Source organism: Populus alba, chromosome 11 (assembly GCF_005239225.2).
Source record: "Populus alba chromosome 11, ASM523922v2, whole genome shotgun sequence".
NCBI lineage: Eukaryota > Viridiplantae > Streptophyta > Magnoliopsida > Malpighiales > Salicaceae > Populus > Populus alba.
Genome location: NC_133294.1, coordinates 2887055 through 2907538, shown reverse-complemented (window position 1 = coordinate 2907538; position 20484 = coordinate 2887055). Strand labels below are relative to the sequence as shown.

General features: G+C 39.8%; 1 pseudogene; it reads left to right on the top strand.

Moving 5' to 3' along the window:
• The first annotated feature begins 421 nt into the window (after positions 1–421).
• Positions 422–20484, top strand: part of LOC140956157 (disease resistance protein RPV1-like) — a 43049-nt pseudogene continuing 22986 nt past the window's right edge.

The following is a 20484-nucleotide window of genomic DNA, read 5'->3' as shown; positions in this document are numbered from 1 at the left end:
ATGATGCAACAAGAATTACAGGCCCTAGTAAACTTTCCAAGTCAGATATGAAGAGCCTTTATCCTCCACGTGCCTTTTTATTACTGGTGGGTGAAGTAAGAAGAACCGTGTGAGTTGATGGGAGGGATTATGTGTTGTGTGTGTCTCTAATGTCCCTTTTGGTAATTATACCACAGCGACTTCTAAGGCTGACTTTATAGCATCTCCAACGTAATATTATTTTAGTTTTTTTATGTTTATTTTACATATTTTTTAAAAAATATTAAATAAAATGTTTTTTCTTTTCCACAAATATTATTTTTACATATCTTTTTAAAAACATCAAAACCAACAAAATAAGACCACAAAAAAATAAACCAATTAAATATAACCATATAAAAAAAACATAACATCAAACTTATTAAAAAAATAAAACATTATATTTATACTATTTAAAATATTATTTTATCAATTAAACTCTTCAAAATAACATTTTCTCCGGGAGATGGTCTTACAAGTAAAGATTACAGGTACTCTCTCTCTCTTATCTCTTTTAGAATCACTTAAATTAATTCACTGTTAGAAACTAATTATTGATGATCTCATCAACCAATTTCGTTGGTTCAGCATAGAGATTTATCATATGTATAGATATTTTTCTGAAAGGGCATGGAGGATTTGATTGCAGGGAATTAACTTGAAAACTGTTTTAAAGATAAAGTTAGATAATAATACATGAACGCTTCAACTTATTGGTGTGCTGTCGATCTTGAAAACTGTTTTATTTTGTTCAGATCTTTGAAAAGTCTTATCTTTGCTAGACTCGAAATGGCTGCTAGGAAATATCAAGAATCCTACTCTTCACGGTTTCCTAATTGTAAATATCAAGTGTTCTTGAGTTTTAGAGGTGAAGACACCCGCAAGAACTTTACCGATCACCTCTACACGGCCCTGGTTCAAGCAGGGATTCACACATTTAGAGATGATAATGAAATTCGGAGAGGAGAGAATATAGATTTCGAGCTCCAGAAGGCAATACAACAATAAAAAATATCGATAATCGTGTTCTCCAAAGACTATGCTTCGTCGAGATGGTGCCTCGATGAACTTGTAATGATCATGGAACGTAAGAGGAATGCTGACTGCATAGTTTTGCCAGTATTCTATGATGTGGATCCATCCCAAGTCGGACGTCAAACAGGGAGCTTCTCTGCAGCATTTGTGGAACATGAAAAGAGCTTCAACGAGGAGATGGAGCAGGTGAATGGGTGGAGGATTGCTTTAAAGGAAGCGGCTGATTTAGCTGGAATGGTTCTAGGAGATGGGTAAGTTGTATCTCTTTATGAAACAATACATAGCATAAGACTAGAATGCTGGTTGTGAACTCTTAATTTCTTTCAGTTAAGTGTACTGATAAGAAAACATGTAACAAAAACAAAAAAAAAAAAAACTCATGATTTCTTCATTGTTTTTTTTTCCATTCATGATTTTGTTTAAACTATCAAATCATCGACACACAACCTGCTTTAATTTCATAGCTAAATGTTGTTTATTTCTATTGCTTATAGAGAGACTACTAATTATCGTACATTGTATTTTACTTTTTGATGTAGGTACGAGGCACCGTTTGTCCAATCTATTGTGGAGAAGGTCTTAAAGAATTTGGATCAAAAAATGTTTCATGTACCCCCTCATTTCATTGGAAGAGATCCTCTAGTACAAGATATCAACTCATGGTTGCAAGATGGATCCCATGGTGCTGCCATTGCTTTACTCTATGGAATTGGTGGAGTTGGAAAGACAACCATAGCTAAGAGTGTCTTTAACCAGAACTTTTATAAATTTGAAGGAAAGAGCTTTCTATCAAATTTTAGGTCAAAGGATATAGTTTGCCTACAGAGGCAACTTCTTTTCGACATCCTAAACAAGACTGTTGAGATAAATGATTCTGATGAAGGAATTCTGAAGATTAAGGATGCATTATGTTGCAGAAGAACTCTTATTGTTCTGGATGATGTGGACAAAAGGGACCAATTCAACAAAATCATTGGCATGCAAATTTGGCTTTGTAAAGGAAGTAAAATCATTGTAACAACCAGAAATAAGGGTCTGTTTTCAGCTAATGATATTGAGGGGGTCCGGTGCAAAGTTGAACCGCTAGATGATGAAAAATCACTTGAGCTTTTCAGTTGGAATGCCTTTGGACAAGCTGACCCTGTTGATGGTTTTGTAGAAGACTCTTGGAGAATAGTACATCATTGTAATGGACTTCCATTAGCTCTTGGAGTTATTGGCTCTTCATTGTCTGGAAAAGAAAGAGAGATATGGGAAAGCGCATTACAACAAATGAAAGTGATTCCTAATTTTGAAGTTCATAAGGTTCTTCGAATAAGTTACGACTTTCTTGATGGTGATTATCCGAAGAACTTATTCCTTGATATCGCATGTTTCTTCAATGGAATGGATGTGGATGATGCGGTTAGGATACTGGATGGGCTCCATAAAGGTGCAAGATTTGGGATTGATAATCTCATCGATAGATGTCTTGTTGAAATCAACTATGATCAAAGGTTGTGGATGCATCAACTAGTAAGAGATATGGGTAGGGAAATTGCTCGCCAAGAATCACCCAAATGTCAAAGAATATGGCATCATGGGGATGCTTTTACAGTTTTGAAAGGAACTAGTGTAAGTAGCTGAATTTTTTTAAATGTCTACTTAAATGGTTTGTGGTGCCTTGACATATTCATTCATCTGCTTTCCTTTCTCATGTACTTTTAATATTATTATGCAGGATGCTGAAAAATTACGTGGCCTTAGCATTGATATGCATGCATTAATGGAAGATCATTATGCAGAAGTTGTTTGTACTGATTCAATGGTCGTTTGTCGCAAGCGCCGCAGGCTTAACTTCTTTCAACAATGGCTTTCCAATTTTTCCAATGGGGGAAAATTACAAACTGGCCAAACAAGTTTGTTTCCCATCCTCAGCACGGATGCTTTTAGAAAGATGCCAGATGTAAAATTTCTCCAACTAAACTACACTAATTTTCATGGAAGTTTTGAGCACTTTCCCAAGAATTTGATATGGTTATGTTGGCATGGATTGTCTTGGAGCTCCATACCAAATCACGTATGCTTGGAGAAGCTGGTGGTTCTTGATCTATCCAGAAGTTGTCTAGTTGATGCTTGGAAGGGAAAACCGGTATGTATCAAGTCTCTTTATAGTTATCTCTCTCGTTTTCAATTGATAACAACTAAATTCATGTATTTTCACAGTGTCTTCCAAAATTGAAAATTCTTGATCTTCGTCACTCTCGTGATCTCATTCGGCCTCCAGTAGCAGCGGCCGGCTCGCCGAACGCCGGCAGAATCGCCAACAGCAGCAACCCACAAGCCAGCAGACCCAGCCACCACCTCTCAGCTTCTTCACCCGACCGAGAGCCAGCCGTCCATAGATCCACCGGCCACCGACAGTTGCAGACCGGACAAAACCCGAAGAGCCAGCAGCGCCGTCCACACCCCCTCGGCCGGCTACCAACAACAACGGAGAAGCAGCTCCACAGATCGGCCATCAGCCGCCCAATCTACCTTCTCCACCCAACAAATGAAGCCGCCCACCACCGCCGCTGCCACCTGACAACCCCCCTTGACCACCGCTAGATCTGCCATCGGCAGAAGCAAAAAAAACAAGCCGGGAGGAGCCGAGGACATAAGTTTTTGAGCAGATCTAAAAATAACAAAATAAAATCGACTGGTGTGCGTTTCTTTTCTTGCTCTGCCAGTCGCCGGTGTTTTAGGAAGACACAGGAGAAGAAGGCGGTCTGAAGCCTCCATGTTTCTCGTTCTTTTGCGTGGGAAGACGTGCCGCCACTGTTCTTGCTGTCCATTGGCTTCACAAAATTGGTCCCAGCACTGTTATGGAGTTTTTGAAGGGGTTATTTTGTAATTTTCAAATTGTTTAATGTAATATTTGTTTATTTTGAATTTTTTATTTGTATTTTGTAATGTGATGTACAAAAAGAACAAAAAAGAAAAGAAAAGAAAGAGAATAATAATAATAATAATAATAATAATAATAATAAAAGAGATGTTTGTGTGTGCTTGTATTTTTCTATGTATGTTATATGATAAAAAAAAAAAAAGGATTGAATGTTTTAATTTATATGCACAAATATCTAAAGGACATATAAAAATCATGTTGTATTTTTTCATGAAAATGTAGAACATGTATCTACATATATTCTGAGAATTAATAACTGATTTATCAACGCTTTAGAATTGAGCTAAAATTTTATTTTTAAAATCACATCAAGTTCTTGAAAGTGAATGTGTGGTGTGTATTTTGTTGATGAATGTTTTTTTTTATTATGATAAAATTGCAAGAATAAAGAAGAATTTAATATTCTGATTTGCTCACGGATAAAGAATTATGAAGCTACACGTAAGTTGTATTTTCTAAAATTCGATGAATGAACCGAATTTTAAAACTTCTTTAACACATCAAGTCTACGAAGCAGCTTACCTCAGGTAGGGTGCGTTAGGGGTGCTAATACCTTCCCTAACCACAACCAGTCCCTTACCCGTGAATCTCTGATGAGACCAGTACACCCGGGTTTCCTAGTAGCCTTCAATGAAATACTAGGTGGCGACTTCAACGAACCAATCAAAGCAAAACAAGAAACGAGAGATGAAAAAGTCGCCGAGCCCGATGCCGTGCGGATTTTCCGACGTGTGACATCCCTCACGGAGAAGGTGCTGCCGGAGCCCCTAGCCCCTCTGATTTATTTTTCTTCCTCTCCCCAGCGGCTCACCCCCCATCCAAACAGAAACTAGACCCGACCATCTCCTTTACTGGTCGTCCCTCTCTCCCTCTCGGCCAGCACCCTCTCTTTGCCAAAGACAAACCGAACCTACTCCCTTCCCTTGACAAAAAAAACCAAAACTGGCCGCCCCCTTTGCTTGATTTTTTGACCCCCAAACAGCAGCCACCTGATCCCTGTCATCTTATCCAACTCGTTTCTCCTCTTCTTCACTGCCGCCACACCCCTCACAAAACCACAACTTCCCAGCCCCTACACACCCAGCTCCTTCACTCATCTCCTGAACCGGCCTCCATTTTCCCTTCATCTCTCTGTCGGTTGCAGCCAAAGCAGAACAACCCTGGTCTCTTTCCTCTCAGCGCCATCCTTCTCCTTTCTCGACCGACCCAGCCAGCAGCGGCAGTCTCTGCCCACAACCAAAGAACCCAGCGGCGTCGTCCCCCTCCATCCAAGTTGTTCCCTTCCATCGGCCTCCCTCCCCAGCCATCTCACAGATCTCCAACCAACCGGCCAGCAGTAGCGTCTTCTTCCTCGCCAAGCACCGGCCGAGCCATCACCCTCCTCTGTTTGCCTCAATAGTAGCCCGAAGCTACACAACCGCCGGATCTGTTAACTGCAAAAGAAAAAATCAACGAACCAAAAGAAAGAGAGAAGCCAGAAGAGAGCAAATCTAAAAGGGGAGGAAGAACTGAAACTTTGCTTGCATTTTTTCTTCTTTTTGCAGATGATGGTGGTTGTCACCGCCGGCAGGAAAAAGGAAGGGGAGAAGAGGCTGAGCCAGATCCCACTGTTTCTAGTTGCTTGCAGCGGCGCGTGAACCCATGCGCCGCTAGTGGCGGTGGCGCGTGAGGAGACGCGCAGCCACTGTTCATACGATTGCAGATGGCTTTCCCTGCAATTTTTGGAGTTTTAGGGACCATTTTGTAATTTTTTAAAATTATGTAATGTAATTTTTGTTTAGTGTTGAATTTTTTTATATAATTTGTAATGTGGATGTACAAAAAGAAAAGAACAAAACAAAAAAAAGAAAAAGAAAACAAAAAAAAGAAGAAAAGTATAGTGAAAGTAAATGTGTGGTGTGTATTTTGCTTATGAATGTTTTTTTTATGATAAAATTCCAAGAATAAAGAAGAATTTAATATTTTGATTTGCTCACGGATAAAGAATTATGAACTTACATGTAAGTTGTATTTTCTAAAATTCGATGAATGAATTGAATTTTAAAACTTCTTTAACATATCAAGTCCACGAAGCAGCTTACCTTAGGTAGGGTACGTTAGGGGTGCTAATACCTTCCCTAACCACAACCAGTTCCTTACCCGTGAATCTTTGACGAGACCAGTATACCCGGGTTTCCTATTAGCCCTCAATTAAATACTAGGTGACGACTCCAACGAACCAATCAAAGCAAAACAAGAAAGAAACAAAAAAGTCGCCAAGCCCGATGTCGCGCAGATTTTCTGACGTGCGACAAGATCAAAAGTCCAGGTCAGTGTCAGAATGTTCCTATTTACGATGGGAAATCAATTAATTCATATTGACTTCTACATTTTAATGTTAAATGGTGTTGATGCTATTTTGGGAGTGACTTGGCTACAAACATTGGGTCCCATCCTATGGGATTTCAAAGCCAAATCCATGGTTTTTAAACAGAATGGCAGAGTTATGGAATTACAGGGAACTGATAGCCTCATTCTACTCCAACTGTATAACTTCAAGCTGCAGAAATGGAATCACCTTTTGAAACGGACCTTGACAATCTTTTGACTAAATTTGATGCTATATTTCAAGAACCATAGGGCCTTCCTCCCGCAAGATCCTATGATCATCACATCAATTTGGAGCCAGGAACACATCTTGTCATGATGTGTCCATACAGATATCCTCATGCACAGAAAGATGAAATCGAAAGGCAGTGCAAAGATATGTTAAAGCGGGGCATCATAAGGCCTAATCAATCTCCTTATTCCTCACCGGTCCTTCTGGTCACTAAAGCAGATAACACATGGCGATTCTACATAGATTATAGAGCCTTGAATTCTAAAACCATCAAGGATAAATTTCCTATACCAGTGATTGATGAGCTATTGGAGGAATTGCACGGTGCAAAAAAATTCACAAAACTGGATTTGCGCTTAGGGTATCATCAAATCAGAATGTATCCGACAAACATAGAAAAGACAACATTTCGCACTCATCACGACCGCTTTGAGTTCTTGGTGATGCCTTTCAGCCTCACCAACACACCTAGCACGTTCCAAGCTTTGATGAATGAGGTATTCCAGCTATACCTATGAAAGTTCATTCTTGTGTTTTTTATGATATTATTGTCTGTAGTCACTCCTAGTAGATCATTTAGCACACTTGCGGCTTGTCTTTGATATCCTTGCTACTCACCAATTATTTCTCAAGCGATCCAAGTGTTGCATTGCTCAACACCAAGTCTCCTATCTTGGCCATATTATATCAGGAGAAGGGGTTGCTGTAGACAAAAGAAAAATTGTCGCCATGATTGACTGGCCAAAGCCGACCACTGTGAAAGGTTTAAGAGGTTTTTTAGGCCTCACAGGCTATTACCGGAAATTTGTTCATAATCATGGCACAATTGTTGGTCCCCTTACATCCATATTATGTAGAGATTCATTCAAATGGACATAGGATGCAACTCAAGAATTTGAGCATTTAAAAATTGCTATGACCTACACTCTTGTCTTGGCACTACTCGACTTCACCACCCTGGTCATTTTAGAATGTGATGCATCCGATACAAGAATGGGAGCTGTGTTACAACAAAATGGGTAGCTAATTGCATACTTCAACAGACCTCTGGCAATTCGTTATAAAATTCTTCCGGCTTATGAAAAAGAGCTCATTGGCTTAGCTAAAGTTGTTCGACATTGGAGAGCATATTTGTGGGGGTGTCACGTTCTCATCCGGATAGATCATTATAGTCTCAAGTTCTTACTGGACTAATGGATCATCACTTCACCCCAGCAACACTGGTTAAGTAAACTCATAGGTTTTGATTTTGCAGTAGAATATCATGCAGGTAAACATAATAAAGTGGTTGATGCTTTATCTCGTTGCTTGGAGGACCAACCAAGTCTTACTTTCATTTCCATGCCGCTCTTACCTCTTTTCAATTCTATGCATGGAGCCTCAGAATTCAGAATAATTACAACTGTTGCTGTGTAATATACAACAAGGTGAAGCTGTTGGACCATGGGAATACAAGGATGGTCTGATTTTCTTTAAACGACGAGTTTATTTGCTGCACACTTCTCCTCTTGTTCCATCCATTATTTCAGCTCTCCACGATAGTGGCCATGAGGGCTATCAGAAGACACTCCATTGTGTTGCACATGATTTGTATTGGCAAGGGATGAAGACTTCTATTCAGACTTTTGTGTGTCAATGTATTGTCTGCCAAAAACTCAAAACTAAACATTTGCATCCTGCAGGACTTCTCCAGCCTTTTCCTGTTCCACTTCAAATATGGTCAGATATCTCTATGGATTTCATTGAAGGCCTACCTCCCTCCCAAGGGAAGTCGGTTTTATTGGTTGTGGTAGACCGTTTTTCAAAGTATGCACATCTCCTTCCCCTTGCTCATCCATATACTACGGTGAGTGTCGCTTGTTTGTTCTTTGACAATATTTTCAAACTTCATGGCTTGCCGGAGACTATTGTGTGTGATTGTGACGTCACATTCACAAGTTTGTTTTGGACTGAATTGTTTCACTTTAGTGGAATCAAATTGGCTTTTAACTTAGCTTATCATCCTTAGAGTGATGGTCAAACCAAGGTTGTCAACCGCACTATCGAGATGTATATGCGTTGCTTTACCAGTGACCGTCCTCGCCACTGGTTTCAATGGCTGTCTTGGGTAGAGTACTGTTACAACACTACGTAATATTTACCAACGCCAGAGTTGGAAATATCCGTAGTTGAATATTCACTGGCGCCAGAGTCAGGAATATTGTACACAAGAAATCATAGTATAAACCAATAAACATGTTAGCAATTAATAACAAAGATCAGCAATGCAGCCTATCTTAGGTAGGACGTTTAAGGGGTGATAATATCTTCCTTTTTACGTAACCAGTCTCGGATCATAGAATCTCTGTTGACCAGTTAGGGTTCCTAGTGACCATAATACTAGGTGGCGACTCCTTAAACAAAGACAATTCCCCATTAAAGAACGGGATGCCAGAAATCTGTTCTTTCCAAAGATTTAATAATTTTTAAGGCCGCCGCGATGTCGGGTGCGACAACACACATTTGTAATATCTCTTCTAGACATGCTGAATACAGTAAGAGCAAACATGAGTGCCGAGGAAAAGGAAAAAACAAATGAAGACGCAACTTAACACAATGATCTCCTCGTATGGGCCAAAATCAGTTCAAATTAAAGAGACAGTACTGAGAGGACAATGGTGCTCATGGCAAGAGAAGCCAAAATCACTAAACTGATTAACCAATCAAGACGGTCATGAAACAATTTGATAACTTCTCTGTTACTGTCTCATGGTGGCATGATGCAGTCCCCTAAAAAATCTTTTTTTTATTGGCTTAGCCATACACTTTACATATTCCTAGCGATTCACATGACATTAACAAATGATATAAGTTTTGGATAAGAATCTACAACATGCTAAAACATCCTTGTTAATGATCCTTTACTCCGACATCATCTAGGATTCCTTGAACAATGAGATAGTAAAAACTTAACTCTTTCCCCTCATTTTGCTAGGTGCTTGGCATACTGGGTAGTGGGTAGCTATTTCCTGGTGATTCCTCCGAACAGGTAGACAAAAAGTAATCCAATTGGCTCAGGCAATGATCAACATGATACAGAGAACTTTCAACTTATATACCTGGTTGCAGCAGGATCATGGTCTTGTTTTCTACTTGTGTCTGCAATGACTACCACTTTCTTATCCAGTTCAAATCCATCACTCTGAATAATGAGAAAGCCTATTTTATCAAGGACACCATACATTCGGTAAATACCACCCATAAAAGCTCATGCCAGTTAGCTCACAAATATGCAACAAATATGTCTTTTCAGTATTGACTCATGCAGAAATAAATTATGAGTGATTTTTTTTCCACCATTGGTAATCAATCAAATCTATAATCTATGCAACTTTCCTCGTCCAGAAGCGAGTAATCTTATACATGTTCTGTAACTCATCGTCTAGTTGATTGACTGATCTGTGGCTCTAGAACAAGATTTGCACTTAATAAAATTAGGATGATTTTGAAGCTATTGGGTTTATACCAAGACTACAAGATTTATACTTAATAAAATTTGCATATTTCACAATATATAAAAGTTTGGGCACATCAATTTTTTAGTATCTTAGACTGAGAGATTTCATTATGAATTTTGTAATATATAAATTTTCTTTTAGTCTATTCCCTTTCAATAACATGCTTTTAGTTTATTCAATAATACTATGACCTCACTTAACTCTAACTTGATAATAAACACTTATGCAATTACCTATAATTTACACAAATAAGTTGTGTGCCCATTCCATATGTGTGCTTTTACTGTAAGTTATAAACTACTAAATTCACTTTCTTGGTTATTGTTAGGATTGCAAGATGTGTGCTTTTGCAAATAGTTTAGGCTTCCAGATGGGCATCCTTGTGTGCTTGTAAATGCTGGTAACAAGTGCTGATAAAATACGTACAAATATTTATCCGAAATAGCCTGGGGAGTTGATTTCTGGGAAATAACTTGAAAAAATGCTTTGACGAAGAAGTAACATGATAATATATAAATACTTCAGCTAATTGGTGTGTTACAGAATCTTGAATTATCGACAGTTGATCTTTGAAATTGTTTTCTTTGCTAGATTCAAAATGGCTAATGGGAAACATCAAGAACCCTCGTCTTCACGGTCTTCTCGTTGCAAATATCAAGTGTTCTTGGGTTTCAGGGGCAAGGACACCCACAAGAACTTTACTGATCGCTCTTCACAGCCCTTGTTCAAGCAGGGATTCACACATTTAGAGACGATGATGAAATTAGGAGTGGAGAAAATATCAAGTCAGCTCCGACAGACAATACAACAATAAAAGAATTGTGGAGGAATCTTGGAGAATAGTACGTCATTGTAATGGACTTCCATTAGCCCTTTGTGCTATTGGTTCTTCATTATTTGGTAAAAGTAGGAAAGTATGGGAAATCGCATTACATGAAATGGAAGTGATTCCAAATTGTCAAGTTCAAAATGTTCTTGCAAAAAGTTCCAACTCTCCTGATGATGATTATCAAAAGAACTTATTCCTTGATATTGCTTGTTTATTTAATGAAATGGATAGAGATCATGCAATTAGGACACTTGATGGGCTTGGTATAGGTGGACGATTTAGGATTGACTATCTCATCAACTGATGTCTCGTAGAAATTGTTAAAATAAAAAATGATAAAAAGTTATAAATGCATCAACTCGTAAGAGATATGGGAAGGGAAATTACTCGTCAAAGTTGAGAATAATGGAATGTGTTGGGTTGTGCCTTAGCCAACCTTGCTATTTATATAGAGGCAGCATAACACTGCAGTAACTGTAATAATTACAACATCCTATATTAGAATCCTATTCTGATAGATACATGAGTAACTGTAATGATTACAACATCCTATATTAAAATCCTATTCGATAATATGCCCCCTCAAACTGATGAATCTCCTAATTTCACGAAACCGCGATAGAGAAAACAAATTGGACAGTGGCCTGTTTAATAACTGGATTGAAGGTTTCAGAATAATCAATACATTCCTGCTGGGTAAAACCTCTAGCAACAAGGCGCGCTTTATAGCGCTCAATACTACCATCAACACGACGTTTGATCTGATATACCCATCTACTACCAACAACATTCATCGAAGGATGAAATGGAACCAAAGACCAAGTGCGATTTTCGTGTAAAGCGGTGATCTCATCACACATAGCATTATGCCAAACTGCATACCGGTCAGCATCAGAGAATGCAAAAGGCTCAGAAGAGGGAGAATACAGTACCCGTGTGGAGGTAGAAGTAGTGGCAGCCGAAGCAACCAGATTAGCTGTTTTTGGTTGCCGCGGTCTAAGAGTCATAGGATGTCTGTTGTGTGTTGATGGAGATGCAGGGGAAGACGGTTGTAGCGAGGAGACTTGTGGAAGCTGATAATAAGACAAATCAACCATAAGTTGCAGACCAGCAGGAGAGGATGATAAAGAAGCAGCCTCAAGCACAGGACTGTCAGTAGAGGAGGGGCTGGAAGTATAGATTGTAGCTGAGTGCTGGCCAGGGAGGGAGAAGCAGAGAAGGGGCTAGAAAGTGCCCCAAGACCATGAGGAGAGGAGACCAATTGACGATCTGAACCTGCATCATAAGGGTTAGATAAACAAGCATGGGATGATGGCCAAGGGATGGGTGGAGGTTGTGGTCAGGTGGCTGTTTGGAGTGTTGTGGGCTCTTTGGGTGGCTAGTGAAAGTAGGTGGCGGTGGGTGGTTTAGCAAATTTGGGAGGGTGACAGTAGCGGGTGGGGTGGGGATTGTGGTGGAGACCTTTGCAATCTGTTCAAAATGATCAAATGGAAACACATGTTCATGGAAGCGGACATGACGGGAAATATAAATACGGTGAGATGCAATATCAAGACATCAATAACCAAGATGCGAGGAACTATATCCAAAAAACACACATGGAGAGGAACAAAAATCCAATTTATGTTTATTATATGGACGTAGAAAAGGAAAATAGAGACACCCAAAGGTACGTAAAAAATGATAATCAGGAGACCGTTGAAATAAACAATCAAACGGAGAGCGATGGGCAAGAATAGGAGTAGGCATGCGATTTATAAAATAAACAGAGGTTTCAAAAGCATAATTCCAAAATCGAAAAGGTGCTTTACATTGCCCTAAAAGAGTAAGACCTGTTTCCACAATATGCCTATGACGACGCTCTATTGTTCCATTTTGTTCACGAGTGTGGGGACAAATCAGACGATGATGAATACCAATGGTCTGAAAAAATATGGATAGTTTTCGGTATTCACTACCCCAATCAGTTTGAATAGATTTTATTTTTAATGAAAATTGACGTTTGACAAGAGTCTGAAATTGATGAAAAACAGAGTAAACATCAGACTTGGCAACGAGAGGATAATACTGTCGCACCCCCAAAAAATCAGACGCGCGGCATCGGCTGGCGACTTAAATCTCGTATGTTGCGTTCGTTGCTTGAATTGGTTCGTTGGAGTCGCCACCTAGTAATTTATTGAGGGCTACTAGGAAACCTGATGTACTGGTCTTGTTAGAGATTCGCGGGTACGGGACTGGTTGTGGTTAGGGAAGGTATTAGCACCCCTAACGCACCCTACCTGAGGTAAGCTGCTTCGTGGCTTTGATGTGTTAAAGAAGTTTTAATAATTGTCTTTTCATCGGAAATTAGAAATATCACTTACGTATAAGTTAATAAATTCTTAACCGTGATCCGATCAAAATATTAAATTCTTCTTTAATATATTTGCAATTTTATCCTGAAAAAATAAAATAAATAAAATAACAAATTCATAAAACAAATACAAACACACACATACACTTTCACTATTTTTATTTTTTGTTTCTTTTTTCTTTTCTTTTCTTTTCTTTTCTTTTTCTTTTACATCCATATTTACAAAATACAAATTACAAAAACAAAAAACTAAACAAAATATTACATTAAACCCTTTGGAAATTACAAAATGGTCCCTAAACAATCCATAACAGTACTGGGAAACCCTTCAGGAACAGTTCTGGGCTGCTGAACAGTAGCGGCACGTGGACCCCACGCACCGCCGTGACTGGCGGCGCGTGGGCCCCGAAAATCAGGCAGCGTGAGGGGGCTGTAATGCTTCCTCCTCTCTTCGGTCTCTTCACCTGCAAATCCAAAAAAAAACACACAGCAAGGGCAGTCGATTTTAAGTCTTTCTTAGTTTTTCAAATCTGTTTTTTGTTCTTTCTTTCTCCGCCGTCTTCGATCTGCTCCTCTTTCTCTTCTTCTTCGTTGCAGATCAGTCCGTGGGTTTCTTCTTCTCCTCTGCTTCAGGATGGCAGATCGGATGTGTGGGTGTGTCTCGGTCAACGGCTGCGCAGTTGCTGGCTGAAGAAGCGCCGCTGGTCTGTGGCTGTTGCAGTGTTCCAGCTGGTCTTGAGTTGGCTGCTGTGGGGAAAGAGACGGAGGGAGTGAAGGCCGCTGGGTCTCTAGTGATGGCAGCGCCGTTGTTCTGGCCGCTGCTATTGGAAGCCGAATGGAGGGGGACCGTGAGAGGGTCTGAAAAACAGAGGAAGAGGAGGGCGGTGGCTGCTGTCCTGATCGCCGCTGGGGAGCCGAATGGAGGAGATCGGGAAGTGGGGAGGCGATCTGAAGTGGGGTGCTCGTTTAGGTGCTGGAAAATGTGTTCTGGGCGATGGGTGTTTGGCAGGGCTGTGTTGATGAATGGAGAGGAAGCTCTGGTGAGGAACCGATTGTGAGAGGGAGATAATGAAATGGGGAGGCTGAAGGTTGGTTCAAGGGACGCCGGTCTGCTTGGGGAGTGGCTGAAGGAAGAAGGAACCGAATCAGGCAGGCCGGTTCATGAGCTGTAGGGGGGCGGTGCTGGTTGAGAAATGGGAGAAGATTGAATCAGAAGCTGCTGGGGGAAAGGAGGGAGAACCGGCTGTGGTGGCTGGAAAAGGTGAAAAAATCTAGGGAACAGCGTGGGTAGAAGCTGAGGGGAAGGGCTGTTTGGCTTTGGTTTCTGGCCGGCGGCTGTAGCAAAAAAAAATTAAAAACCAGGGGGAAGGGGGGCTGCAGGCTTGGTAGAGATAGGTTTAGGGTTAGGTTATTTTTTTTGTATTTTCTGATATTTCAAAATTGCCCCCCCTTTGCAAGTGTTAGAAACCAGTATTTATAGGCAAAAAATATTACCAAGTTTTTCAACATTGGTCCCTTAACTTTCTTTTTTTTTGTAAAATTTGATTTTTCTTGTTTTTTTGTAATTTTTTGAAAATGAGCAATATCAACGTCGACTCGATGCGGAAAATCAATGATTTTAAAAACGACGCGTGAAAAGTCGAACGCGTTTGAAAGACCCTTAAAAAATTAAATTCTTTTTTAGACGACGTTGAAAATGCTAAAATGACGAAAATATATTAAAAAACATATTTTTGATTTTCTTTGCTTTTCTCAATTTTTTTGGATTTTTTGAAAATATATCAAAACATGGGTCAAAAATTGGGTAGCAACAGATGCCCCCTCTTTACAATGCTTACGAAGCAAAACTCCTCAAAATTTTGCATAGTAAGCTTTGTAAAGAAAACAAAAGGAAAATGATTTCATTATCTTGGGCGACTTGCCCACACACTCACACTAATCTATTTTCACGGGCGACCTGCCCACACATACTCACCCTAGTCTATTTTCACGGGCGACCGACCCACACTCTCCCAATAGTCTATTTTCACGGGCGACCTGCCCACACATTGGGTTTACCTGAGATCCCATCTGGCGACCTCATTCAACTGGAACGAAATATGCGTAACTCGGTTAACCTGAAATCCCATCTGGCGACCTCATTCTGGAGCTAAACTGTGTGTAACTCGGTTAACCTGAAATCCCATCTGGCGATTCCCTTTAACCAAAGCTACATGAGATCCCATCTGGCGACCTCATTCAATGGAACGAAATATGTGTAACTCGGTTAACCTGAAATCCCATCTGGCGATTCCCTTTAACCAAAGCTACATGAGATCCCATCTGGCGACCTCATTCTGGTCTCATTGTACGGGTGACGAACCCTAGTGCTGGTCTCATTGTACGGGTGACGAACCCTAGTGCTGGTCTCATTGTACGGGTGACGAACCCTATGTTGGTCTCATTGTACGGGTGACGAACCCTAGTGCTGGTCTCATTGTACGGGTGACGAACCCTAGTGCTGGTCTCATTGTACGGGTGACGAACCCTATGTTGAAAGAATATGAAAAGGTGGTCTCATTGTGATGGGCGACCTACCCAAATAGAAAAATGTGATGTGCGGTCTCATTATAATGGGTGACCTACCCAAATGGAAAAAATATGATGAAGTGTGGTCTCATTACAATGGGTGACCTACCCAGATGGAAAAAATATGATGAAGTGCGGTCTCATTGTCATGGGTGACCTACCCGAAAATGGAAAAAATATGAAGTGGGGTCTCATTATAATGGGTGACCTACCCAGATGGAAAAAATATGATGAACGGTCTCGTTGTGATGGGCAACCTACCCAAATAGAAAGAATATGAAGTGCGGTCTCATTGTAATGGGTGACCTACCCAAAAATGGAAAAAATATGAAATGTGGTCTCATTGTAATGGGTGACCAACCCGGATGGAAAAAATATGATGAACGGTCTCGTTATGATGGGCGACCTACCCAGATGGAAAAAATATGATATGACAAGTGTGAAAAATAGGACTTACCTGGCGAAGTCCTGAGGGGATGATAGAAGAAGGGCTGGAAAACTTGGTGCTTCCTGATAAGTCCCGATCATAGGATTTGAAAACTCGGTGTTTCCTGACTGCGAGGGTTGAAAACTCGAGGCTTCCCGATTGCAAGGTTGATCTTGTCATTTCTTTGGGATTTTCCTAATGTTAGGGTTCATCCCATTGTCCTTTTATTCCATGATCGAAACCGATTCTTTATTATCATCACCACCATGCTTCTTTCTTTTTCCAATATCTTGCTGGACCTCCTTAAGGATTTTCCTGTAACAATTCAAAAATATATGCAAATTTTTTTTTTGTTTTTTTGTTTTTTTGTTTTTTTGTTTTTTTTTTTTTTAGGTTAGATGACATGCATGCATCCTTACCTGTTTTGAAATATAGGTCCCCCCTCTTTGATGCTCCATCGTCATAGGGTGCCTTTGTTTTCATTCCAAAGCTTTCCTTGCTCTTTCGATGCATTGACTCATTCATGTGCAAGCCATCCACTCAGCTGTAAATGTAGTGCCCAACCTGGGCTGTCTTCGACAATTACTGCTTGCATCGTTCATCAAGCTTGACCCTGCCCCCCAGTGTGGTACTGCTTGATTCATCATGAAGGATTTTCTCCGGGCTTCTTCTGAGAATTATCCTCTGATTGATTGTGTGCATCATGCCAATACCCATCACAATTGTTAATCAGTCATGAACTTGCCTCTATTTGAAACAGTACTCTTTAAGTACATGTTATCATCAGCCTTCTTGGAACTCATTCAGTCATCCAATCATGCATCTTATAGCTTGCAGTACAAAGGCTCATGGTTGTATGCTCAGTGCTCTTCTCATAGACTCCTTTCAACTCTTCTAATCAGAATGTGAAAAGAAATGCCTCGGCCTCATCAATGATGCTACTTCTATCACCCATACTCATGCGGTGAAGTGCTCATCTAGCTTCAAAACAAATTGTCCCACACAGTCAGTCTTCGGGGTGGGTGCCTTTCTGACATTCATTCAATGCAGTTGTGTGGTAATGTCTGTCGATAACCATGTTTCAAAGGATGACAATATAAGATTGTCCTTCAAGTGCATCATTGTTCCACAGTCAGTCTTGGTGGTGTGCATATGTTCGATGTTCATTCAAATGCACTCACCCGATAACATCTGTCAGGAGTCATAGCCATGTTTCAGAGGGTGACCCAAGATGGAGATATGAAAATATCCTTCAAGTGCAGCGTTGCTCATCAATTGCTGCTGAAGTTCACTGAATCATGGATTGTCTTTGAGCAACATTGCCCCAGCAATGATATGAATGCTCGTTCATCAGTTTATACTCAATGATGTTTTCCTTTGTCATTGTCAGATGATAATCATAACTTTCCGGGACTTTGATGACTCATCATCTGATTCTTTCTTTGCCCCCAGCTGATCTGGATACTGTTTGTTTCCCTTCTTAAGGTCCACTGTATTGCCCCCAGCTGCTCAACTTTTCAAGGAGTGTCGAGGACTTCAATGTCATTTCTATCAACGATTTTGCATACTCAATCAATGTTCTTCTGTGTTTGATAATCTTCCTTGTTCTGGAATCAACTCTCATATTTCAAAAATCATGTCTATTCAAAGTCTAGTTTGTTGAAATGAAATCAGAGATGTCCTTTTTTGGAAATCTTTTGAAAATCAAGCTTTTTGATTGTTTACTGTTCAGCAGCCCAGAACTGTTCCTGAAGGGTTTCCCAGTACTGTTATGGATTGTTTAGGGACCATTTTGTAATTTCCAAAGGGTTTAATGTAATATTTGTTTAGTTTTTTGTTTTTGTAATTTGTATTTTGTAAATATGGATGTAAAAGAAAAGAAAAGAAAAGAAAAGAAAAGAAAAAGAAAAGAAACAAAAATAAAAATAGTGAAAGTGTATGTGTGTGTTTGTATTTGTTTTATGAATTTGTTATTTTATTTATTTTATTTTTTCAGGATAAAATTGCAAATATATTAAAGAAGAATTTAATATTTTGATCGGATCACGGTTAAGAATTTATTAACTTATACGTAAGTGATATTTCTAATTTCCGATGAAAAGACAATTATTAAAACTTCTTTAACACATCAAAGCCACGAAGCAGCTTACCTCAGGTAGGGTGCGTTAGGGGTGCTAATACCTTCCCTAACCACAACCAGTCCCGTACCCGCGAATCTCTAACAAGACCAGTACATCAGGTTTCCTAGTAGCCCTCAATAAATTACTAGGTGGCGACTCCAACGAACCAATTCAAGCAACGAACGCAACATACGAGATTTAAGTCGCCAGCCGATGCCGCGCGTCTGATTTTTTGGGGGTGCGACAGAATGGCGACTCCGCTGGGGAGCCGAATGGAGGAGATCGGGAAGTGGGGAGGCGATCTGAAGTGGGGTGCTCGTTTAGGTGCTGGAAAATGTGTTCTGGGCGATGGGTGTTTGGCAGGGCTGTGTTGATGAATGGAGAGGAAGCTCTGGTGAGGAACCGATTGTGAGAGGGAGATAATGAAATGGGGAGGCTGAAGGTTGGTTCAAGGGACGCCGGTCTGCTTGGGGAGTGGCTGAAGGAAGAAGGAACCGAATCAGGCAGGCCGGTTCATGAGCTGTAGGGGGGCGGTGCTGGTTGAGAAATGGGGAGAAGATTGAATCAGAAGCTGCTGGGGGGAAAGGAGGGGAGAACCGGCTGTGGTGGCTGGAAAAGGTGAAAAATCTAGGGGAACAGCGTGGGTAGAAGCTGAGGGAAGGGCTGTTTGGCTTTGGTTTCTGGCCGGCGGCTGTAGCAAAAAAAATTAAAAACCAGGGGGGAAGGGGGGCTGCAGGCTTGGTAGAGATAGGTTTAGGGTTAGGTTATTTTTTTTGTATTTTCTGATATTTCAAAATTGCCCCCCCTTTGCAAGTGTTAGAAACCAGTATTTATAGGCAAAAAATATTACCAAGTTTTCAACATTGGTCCCTTAACTTTCTTTTTTTTGTAAAATTTGATTTTTCTTGTTTTTTTGTAATTTTTTGAAAATGAGCAATATCAACGTCGACTCGATGCGGAAAATCAATGATTTTAAAAACGACGCGTGAAAAGTCGAACGCGTTTGAAAGACCCTTAAAAAATTAAATTCTTTTTTAGACGACGTTGAAAATGCTAAAATGACGAAAATATATTAAAAAACATATTTTTGATTTTCTTTGCTTTTCTCAATTTTTTTGGATTTTTTGAAAATATATCAAAACATGGGTCAAAAATTGGGTAGCAACAAATACCATACATATTTAGTATAAGCATCAACAAAGATAACAAAATAACGATAGCCATCTAAAGAAAAAAGAGGAGCAGGGCCCCATACATCACTAAAAATTAATTCAAGTGGAGCAGAAGTTTTGTGACTCGTAGGTCCTAAAGACAAACACGATGATTTTCCTAAAGGACAACTTTGAGATTGAAAATTAAGACATTTATTGTTACAAATGATCTTATTTTTTGAGATTAACAATTGAAAAATACGTGAAGTAGGATGACCTAGTTGACGATGCCATAAATCGGTAGAGGCAGAAGTGCAAGGAGACCAATAGGCTTGAGGAACTGATGTGACAGAAGACTTGGTCAGGGCATAGAGACCATATTTACTCTAACCTGAGAGAAGGACTTCATGGGTATTGAAATCCTTGACATAAAACACACGAGGGTGAAATTCAAAATAAACACTATTATCAAGACAAAATTTCTGAACAGAGAGCAGAGGTTTTATGATTGCAGGAACATGAAAAACATTAGATAAGGTGAAAGAACGATGTGGTGTATATATTTTTGTATGACCAAGATGAGATATAGGAAGGCCCTTACCATCACTGATTAGTACTTAAAAGTGCATGTTTATCAAGGTTTTATATCATCATTTTGCACTTGAAGTATCAATAACTCCTTAACTAAAGTATGTTTTATAATAACAAGTTTGATATTATAAGATACCTTAATTTATGGTAAATGCTCATTTTAAATGCAGGACTATCACATAAATAAAAGGATTGATTGATGAGTTTAAGCATTGAAAGTTAAAGGACAAAGAGATGGCCAAACTTAGAAAAGAGATGTCGGTGCAGGCCAAACCGGAACATTGCTCGGTAATTGGATCATATCTGGAGCTCTAGATTTCGGATTTAGGTCCACTTTATATGGATGGAAAGGTAAGACAAAATCCTA